Genomic DNA, 9,808 nt, shown 5'->3' with positions numbered 1-9,808 from the left:
TAGCACCCACCCTGCCAGCCTCATCCTTAACATCCCCTGCACCAGAAAGCAGCAGGAATCCAGGAATCACAGTGTTACTATCATAGACTATCTCAATCCTCCTGTTGAGGATGGTCAGAAATATGGAGGTTTAGAAGGAAATTGCTTTATTTACCAATTTACAAATGAAACCCAGAGGTTCCAAAATCTTTAATATATGACAGGGTTACACTAGAGGAAGGAGCAGCTGTCATTCAATTTTGCTCAGTCTGTGTCTTGTGTTACCCTAAATACCTTTAGGGTAACAAAGATCACCCAGATTTTACCTATAATACAGCCTCTAACATTAACAATCAGAAGCAGCTCCTTGTTATGTGTCTCTTCATGATTATTGCCCAGTTATATCCAGTTGCTCCCCTCATTACATCTCGTCTATCTTGAAACAGAAACCTTCCTGAAGATATTTGCTCTCGGGTTTCTGCTCTCCAGTTCTCCTTTCACCATCAAAGTGAAAACCTAAGTGTCATTTCCTATCAGAAATGAAGTCCTGGATCCATGCCTCTGCTCACCTGGAGAGCAATCAAGTGTCCAGGACAATGAACAAACCCCAAAATCCACTCAAGAAAAAGTGATTGGATTACTGATTAGATTATCCGGAACTGGGGAAACCCAAGTTGGGAGGGATTGTGCAGGAAAACCAATCAAGTTTGGGCATAGATTGCCTTTGGTTTAGACTTCAGTTTCTGTGTGAAGTGAAATGTTCTTTTTTACACTTAAATTTCTTCTATTGATAACAGGAATAGGTAAATTCCTATGATATCCAGGGAAACCGCAGGCATATGCGAAAGGGCATTCCTACTATAGAAAGAAGACAGACCCTCAGCAACCCTGGCGATGTCCAGCTTAGAGTTCATAGGACTCAAAGGAGGTTAATAAATATTAAATTTTTGGAAGAATTAAAATAAATATTTATTTTATCTTGAGATAATTATTTTGACACAAAAATCCACCTCAAGACACAGAAGAAATAAAATGGAGACAATCACTTGATGAAATCCATAAAAGAAACTTCAGCGAAGCAGAAAATGAAGTATTTAAAAACAAATTAGTAAAAGCATAGTTGTAGGTCAATGGTCAGCAGAACTTTTCAAGATGAAGGACATGCTCTGCATCTGTATTGTGTGAACAGAAAGTGCCACACACAGAATACCTTAAATCTGGCTGGCATTACCAAGGCTGTGAAGTTCAGCTGCGTTGCTAAATTACATTAATTTAACAGCGTTACTGTATTGGAGATCACAAGATCTTAGTTTAGGTATATAGATTCAAGACAAGAATGTTGTAGTTGAAAAAAATCATGAACAGTCAAAGGTTGGAAATGAGAGTGGCAAAGAAAATGTTGACACAGTATGATTCAAAGACCATAAGAGGCTGCTTTGACGCCAGTGTCTAGAGACAGATAAGACTTATAACATTTAAGGGAATGAAACACTCCTATCTCAGTATGGAGGACTCACCAAAACCCTAAATTGAAGGAGCCAGTGAAGCCAAGTGGATTCTGAGGACTCCACAGCAAGCAGCTGATTTCTCTTTCTTCAAGGTCCCAAACAGTCCAGCTTCTTCTGTGAACAAATGCATCCCTCTGTTTGACTTCCTTTTATACCTGAATAACAGTTTATAACACAATCTGGGCTACGATCCACCCTATCAGATCTTGAGTTTAATAAGGTTGCAGTCTGTGAGCCACACCTTGTTCAATCTGATTGGATTTTCTAAACTAATTTGAAGTTATAACCCACACCCAGTGTTGAAGAGCAAAGATGTAATGACATTGAAAATATCCATCATTTCCTCCTTCATCCATAAATGCTCCTGATGGATGTATTATTGTACTGGAGATCACAAAAGAGTACTGTATTGAGAACCATTCAATGTCTTCAAATAATAGGGCATCAGACACCCTGGGATTCTGGGGAAATGAAGCTGTGACTGTCTGGGAGAAACATGGAGTTAAAAATAAAATACAAGGTGAAGAACTATGAACATTTGAAATATAAGTAATTGAGTGACAACACGATCTATTGCTGGTCTGCTGAGCGTGACTCTTAAAGCACTGGCTACACAGTACTTTCAAGAACATGTTAAGAATCTATTAACTGTGCAAAGAAAATGAGAAGACAGATTTACACTCTAGTATTAATTAGTGGGGAAATGAACACAAATGTTCCTACGTGGTGAACTATTGTAAATTATTTCACCTCCATGTGTCATGTACAGTTGATTGAAATATTTGAGTGGAAATCTTACGGGTGTGGTGATGGCTCTTTACGCTTAAAATTCCTGGTTCCCAAATGGAAAAAAATTGACCAGAGGACACAGTGAGTACTTCATTGTTTCTGAGGACATTTTGCATATACCTTATACAATGCCTCGTGATCCTGTTGTCTCATCATTTCAGTTCCATATTCATTAAAGAGTAGTTCACCTGAAACAAGTATATTAAGTGAAATCCACTATACTTCAATTTTGAAAAAAGAGTATTTTGAACTTTCATCATTATCATTCAATCTCCATGGAATCATCCTTTTCCCTTAAATTCATCAGATTATGTGTAAACTATTTCCTAAATGAAACAGATCCTGTTGGATATAGGCACTTTCCACCACAAGATTTAAAGAACTCCTGTAGGGTCACTCATTACTTATGCCATCTCCTACATAGCAGGGAAGGAATTACATTCATCTCAGCTCAGGAATTTATTTGTTTTTTTCCTATTCTCTCCTGGCACATCAGAATATATGTTATGATTTAAAAGATACGCACTCTCTTTTCATCTAATTTTTAAAATATAGTTGATGTACAATATTTTATTTGCTTCAGATGTAGAACATTGATACAGTATTTTATAGATTATGCTCCACTAAAGTTATTGTAAAATATCGTCTGTATTCCTTGTGTTTTGCAATATGTTGTTGTTGTTGAGTTGCTAAATCATGTCCAACTCTTTGAGACCCTATAGACTATAGTGTGCAGGCTCCTCTGTCCTCCACTATCTTCCAAAATTTGCTCAAATTCATGTCCATTGAGTTAATGATGCTATCTAATCATCTCATCCTCTGTTGTCCCCTTCTCCTGCTCTCAATCTTTCCCTCAATTGGAAAAGCATCAGGATCTTTTCCAGTGAGTCAGCTTTTTGCATTGGTGGCCGAAGTATTAGAGCTTCAGTTTCAGTATCAGTCCTTCCAACGAATATTCAGTTTTGCTTTCCTGAAGGTTTGAGTGGTTTGATCTCCTTGCTGTCCAAGGGACTCTCAAGAGTCTTCTCTAGCACCGCAATCCAAAAGCATAATTTATTCAGCACTGAGCCTTCTTTACGGTCCAGCTCTCACGTCCACAGTATATACTGGTAGCTCATTTATTTTATACATGTAGGTTTGTCCTTTTTGTCCCCAACCCCATCACCTCACCCCTCATCTCCCCCTCCCAGATGGCAACAACTAGTTTGTGTTCTGTATCTGTCTTTTTCTGTTTGATTTTGTTATTTGTATTTGTTTAGATTCACACATATAAGTGATAACACATAATATTTGTATTTCTCTGTTTGAATTATTTCATTTGGCATAATATACAGTGCAATATTACTCAGCCATAAAAATGAAAGCACTTTACCATTTGCAGCAACAAGGGTGGACTGGACGGTACTATCGGCTCATCCGTGGATGGACACTTGCTGCTGCTGCTGCTGCTAAGTCACTTCAGTCGTGTCCGACTCTGTGTGACCCCATAGACGGAAGCCCACCAGGCTCCCCCGTCCCTGGGATTCTCCAGGCAAGAACACTGGAGTGGGTTGCCATTTCCTTCTCCAATGTGTGAAAGTGAAAAGTGAAAGTGAAGTCGCTCAGTTGTGTCCGACCCTTAGCGACCCCACGGACTGCAGCCCACCAGGCTCCTCCATCCATGGGATTTTCTAGGCAACAGTACTGGAGTGGCTTGCCATTGCCTTCTCCGGGATGGACACTTAGGTGCTTCCATATCTGGGCTCTTGTAAACAATACTAGTGTGAAATGAGAGGTGCATGGATCTATCAGAATTCATGTTTTCCTTTACTTGGATTTCACCCAGGAGAGGAATTTTGGATCATACAGGAGTTCTGTTTAGTATTCTGAAGAACCTCCATGCTGTTCTCCACAGTGGCTACACCAATTTGCATTCCCACCAACAGTGCAGGCGGGCTCCCTTCTCTCCATATGCTAGTCGTAGAATTCTGATGACAGCCACGACAGGTGTGAGGTGAAATCTCATTGTGGATTGGACTTCCATTTCTTTGATTAGCATTGTTGAGCATCTTTTCATGTGCCTGTGGCCAAGCATATTTCTTCTTTATAAAAATGTCTGTTCAGGCCTCTGCTCAATTGTTATTTGGTTTGTTTGGTGTTTTTGATATTGAGTTGTATGAGTTGCAAACAGACCATATACACTTTAAACTGCTCCTTCTCTCTGAATCCTCCTCTTGGCATTTAAATATGTTACGGCATCACCGAACCTGAAATTTGAAATGAAACAAAAAAAGATAAGCAAACAACTTGGATTCCTTTTATTTCTAATGGTTTCCCTCTCATACCCTCTCTAATCCAGGTTGCGGGTAGAGCTTATTAGCATTTCTCCCCACCTCAAACAGTCTTGTGTTTTTCCCCCATTAATTCATAGACATGAGTCTTGCCAGCAAAGCTCATGTCCGATCAAAATTCAAGTCTCATGAGATGCCATCCGTCTTCATGTTATTTCCATCCTGAGCAGAATTTGATTCCTTCTGTTGTGAGCCTGATTTTCCCTGGAATCTTCTCACTTTTGTCACAGTTTTGGATACCAGAGGGCAGAGGAGATGAAGCTTCATGTGCTGAGTATTTATTCAGGAGTGACCTCAAGATAAACATTTGGTGAAAAGATGAGGAAGAAATCCACGCACTCGGGAAACCCAGCTTCACCTCAGCCGTCAGCAAGCACTGGCCAAGCACACACGCAAGCTCAGCCAGGGTGGGTGGCAGGAATGCGGCCAGCTGAAAGAGGAGAGTGAAAAAGTTGGCTTAAAGCTCAACATTCAGAAAACTAAGATCAGGGCATCTGGTCCCATCACTTCATGGCAATTTGATGGGGAAACAGTGGAAATAGTGGCAGACTTTATTTTTTGGGGCTCCAAAATCACTGCAGATGGTGACTGCAGCCATGAAATTAAGATGCTTACTCCTTGGCAGGAAAGTTATGACCAACCTAGACAGCATATTATAAAGCAGAGACATTACTTTGCCAACAAAGGTCTGTCTAGTCAAGGCTATGGTTTATCCAGTACTCATGTATGGATGTGAGAGTTGGACTATAAAGAAAGCTGAGCGCCGAAGAGTTGATGCTTTTGAACTGTGGTGTTGGAGAAGACTCTTGAGAGTCCCTTGGACTGCAAGGAGATCCAACCAGTCCATCCAGAGGAAATCAGTACTAAATGTTCATTGGAAGGCCTGATGTTGAAGCTGAAACTCTAATACTTTGGCCACCTGATGTGAAGAACTGACTCATTAGAAAAGACCCTGATGCTGGGAAAGACTTTGGGCAGGAGGAGAAGGGGACGGCAGAGGATGAGATGGTTGGATGGCATCACCGACTCAATGGGTTACCAAACTCAGTGAGTTTGGGTAAACTACAGGAGTTGGTGATGGACAGGGAGGTCTGGCGTGCTGGTCCATGGGGTTGCAAAGAGTTGGACACTACTGAGAGACTGAACTGAACTGAGGGGGAGTGACACTGGGAGCTGACAGTCAGTACCGAGTGGTGTTGCTGGGCAGGTGTGGATCAGGACCCTGCCTCCCAGGAGGTAGTCACCCTACCAGCCAGCCATCCTTACTCTGGAGAGCTGGTGGTGTCTTGTAGGAGTCCTGGACTAGGACTCTCTGTGTCCAGAAACCATACAAGGCTGCAACGGGGTTAAGTGCCCTGTGTCCTCATGTATACATGGATTCCTTTCTCTTCCTGATCCTAGGCTGTGCCCCCAGATTGTATTTCCCTGTTAAATCTAGACCTCTGCTGCCCCTGAGAACTGATGTCATGACCCTGTCACTCACTTGGTAAAAACCTGTCTCTCACCTCCCATCTCTATAGGTTTATTGCCATCATTAATATAATGAGTTCATCTCCCTCCCCATGTTTGTTGTTGCCTTCATTGTTATTGTTGTTAATCTTTATTCCCATTATTGCATATTATAGTATATCGTTAGCCAGTCAGTTCAGTTGCTTATTCGTGTCTGACTGTTTGGGACCCCAAGGACTGCAGCACACCAGGCTTCCCTGTCCATCACCAACTCCCAGAACTTGCTCAAACTCATGTCCATTGAGTCGGTGACGCCATCCAACCATCTCATCCTCTGTTGTCCCCTCTCCTCCTGCCTTTAATCTTTTCTAGCATCAGGGTCTTTTCCAAGGAGTCAGTTCTTCACCATCAGGTGGCCAAAGTATTGGAGCTTCAGCTTCAGCATTAGTTCTTCCATTGAATATTCAGGACTGATTTCCTTTAGGATTGATGGGTTTGATCTCCTTGCTGTCCAAGGGACTTTCAAGAGTCTTCTCCAACACCACAGTTGAAAAGCCTCAATTCTTTGGCACTCAGCATTCTTTATGGTCCAACTCTTATATGACTACTGGAAAACCCATAGCTTTGACTAGATGGGCCTTTGTTGGGAAAGTAATGTCTCTGCCTTTTCGTATGCTATCTAGGTTGGTCATAGCTAGTATATTGTGGCTGTTGATATACAACACTGAGGGTAGATGCTCTTTGGAAAAGTGTTTCCAGCTGTACCACAAGGTATCTTTTTCTCCTGAGGAGCTTCCTGAAATATTCCAATCCTTGATTCTACCAGGTGTGAAATAGATAACTAACAGGGATGTAATGCACAAGCCTAGGAAATATGGCCAATATTTTATAAGTATTTTATGTGGAGTATGATCTAGTAAAAATATTGAAGTACTAAATGCTGCACCTGAAAGTAATATAATCCTGTAAATCAACTGTACTTCAACTAAAAAATATCAATAAAAATTAAAAGCCAGTTTTTAAAACATGAAAACACAAAAAAGAATGACCTTTTAGAAGCCAGATTGTATCTCCCACCAAGTTTGTATGTTCAATCTTCACATTGAGGAGACCAGAATGGGGGATGTCCCTTGTGGTCCAGTGGTTAAGAAATTACTTCCAAGGCAGGGAGTGCAGGTTCCATTCCTGGTTGGGGATCTAAGATACCACATGCTGCAAAATGTGGACCGGAAGTAAAAATAAATCAATAAAACTTGAAGAGACCCTCATGGGGCTGTCTATGGAGACTCTTTGTGATCCCATGGACTGTAGCCCCACAGGCTCTCAGTCCACGGACTTTTCCAGGCAAGAACACTGGAGTGGGTTGCCATTTCCTTCATGTCTATGGAGAAGCGGCAGATAAAACAGTGTTTAGTTAAAGTCAAGCCCTCATCTCAGTAGACTTGTGCCCTTAGAAGAAAAGCAAGAGACCCCAGAGTCTAAGGATGGGCAGGCCACCAGAGGACGCTGTGGGTGGATGGTGGTCACACTCTAAAAACAGAGGCCTCAGGAGAAAACAGAGCAACTACACCTTGATCTGGAAACTTTACGCCTCTACGACTGAGCCTCTGCCTGCAGTTGGAGATCTTTATTTAGATAGAAACTGGAGTGTGGACCTCCTGACTCAGGGTAGGTGCGGTTTCACACCAAACCCCTCAGAGCATGTTTTCCATTTCTATAACCCAGTCACTCTGGAGGCAGAGATTAAGCCTTGGGCTCAGATCTGGGGACTCCTGGGACCAGACCTGGGGTTGTGAGGTTCAAGGACTGAAGAAGTGCTTTAAAAGAACAAATGTTACTAGAACTCCTACCGTCAAATATCTATCATCTGTCCAACTTCTTTCTCATACCTTTCATTTCAGGTGTTTTTTTCACACATCTTGAGTTGACTTCTAATTTCAAATACTCGGGATGAATGTGGATGATTCCCAATAAGTTTTCATCTTTCTAAATACATTATAGTTTCACCATTTAAAAAACGATCTTTGGGGAATTCCTGGGCAGTCCAGTGGTTACATGTCAGACATGTACGGCTGTGCATCAGGGCACCCAGGATATCTCACTTTCTTGTGCATTTGGTCACCTGTGAAATCTGAGACCACTTCCGAGCTGAAAGAGACATGAGCTGGGAGCCGGGCTTCGAACATGGGGAACACCTGCTATATGCGTGTAGTGCTTGACCGACACGCGGGCCCTGGGCAGCTCACGCTGTTCCAGCAGCATGGACCATCTGTCCTGACCAGATCTGTGTGCTGTGTGCTATGCAAGCTCACATCACCAGAGCCCTCCTTCATTCTGGAGAGGTGATCTGGCCCCGGAAGGACCTGGTTGCTAGCTTCCACAGATATAAGCAGGAAGATGCCCACGAGTTTCTGATGCTCACTCTGGACATCATGCAGCAAGCATGCCTGAGTGCCCATGAGCTGTTAGACCATCCCTCTGAGGACAGCACCCTCATCTGTCAGATCCTTGGAGGGTCCTGGAGATCTCAGATCCAGTGTCTCCATTGCCTTGGTGTCTCAGACACTTTTGACCCATGTCTGGACATCCACTGGATATCATGGCAACTCCGAGTATGAACCAAGCTTTGAGAGAGTTGGTGAAGCCCAAGAAGCTAGATGGTGGCAATGCCTATCATTGTAGCATATGTCTCCAGAAGGTGCTGGCCACCAAGAGGCTGACTCTGCACCGCACCCCCCAAGGTCCTGATCCTAGTGCTAAAGTGTCTCTCGGATTTCACAGGTGACAAAATGCACAAGCAAGTGAGATATCCTGGGTGCCTTGATGCGCCACCTTACATGTCTGAGCAGAAGGTAGGACCCCTGGATTACGTGCTCTATGCCATGTTCCACTCGGGAGGAGCTGTCACCAGGATATTACTTTTGTTGTGTGAGAGCTGGAAACGGCCAGTGGTACAAGATGGACGATGCTAAGGTCACCCCCTGTGCCATGGCATCTGCCCAGAGGCCTACGTCCTCTTTACATCCAGAAGAGTGAACTGGAAGGAGGCGATGGAGGTAGCACCAGGAGGTCCCTGGGGGCTGACCCCGCAGGCGTGGATGCAGCCCACAGTGAGCCTGCAGGAGATGCCAGCTCTGGAGCTCCTGGGTCGGAGGAGCCCCTGGAGGAAACCGACGTTCAAGAAATCAGCCTAGGGGAGTGGAGGCGCCTCCAGAACACTGTCGACCTCGGCTTGAGTTCCACCTCCAGAAGGTCGAGTCAGCCCCACCTGCCACGGCAGTCCTCATCCACCTGTCAAAATACAGAGACGGGAGGAAAAAGAAACTTCCTGAACAGGAAAACTACCAGCTCAACAATTCAACCAGAGACCCCCCACCTCAGGGGCCAATAAACATCGGAAATGACCCTTGTCTCCGAGGGGGAGGCCAAAGCAAGAAAAGTAACAAGAAGACGCAGAGGCCTCTGGATGCACTGCAGTAAGCGCTGCTGTACACATCTGCATGCACACTCAGATAGACACAAACACACACTCACATAGACACACACACTCACACAGACACACACACTCAAATAGACACACACATTCACATAAACACATACACACTTACACAGACACACACTCACATAGACACACACACTCATACAGACACACACACTCATATAAACACATACACACTTACACAGACACACACTCACATAGACACACACACTCACACAGACACACACACATTGACACACATACTCACATAGACA

The 9,808-nt window shown here is 43.5% G+C and overlaps 1 pseudogene; it reads left to right on the top strand.

Annotated features, from left to right (window-relative positions):
- The first annotated feature begins 8,239 nt into the window (after positions 1 to 8,239).
- On the top strand, positions 8,240 to 9,535 carry LOC148773780 (ubiquitin carboxyl-terminal hydrolase 17-like protein 13; annotated as a pseudogene).
- Positions 9,536 to 9,808: the final 273 nt, after the last annotated feature.

This window comes from Moschus berezovskii, chromosome 26, assembly GCF_049115385.1.
Source record: "Moschus berezovskii isolate FMDL1 chromosome 26, NW_MosBer_1.0, whole genome shotgun sequence".
Classification (NCBI taxonomy): Eukaryota; Metazoa; Chordata; class Mammalia; order Artiodactyla; family Moschidae; genus Moschus; species Moschus berezovskii.
The sequence above is the reverse complement of the archived record's forward strand: the minus strand, read 5'-3'. Positions and strand labels throughout refer to the sequence as shown.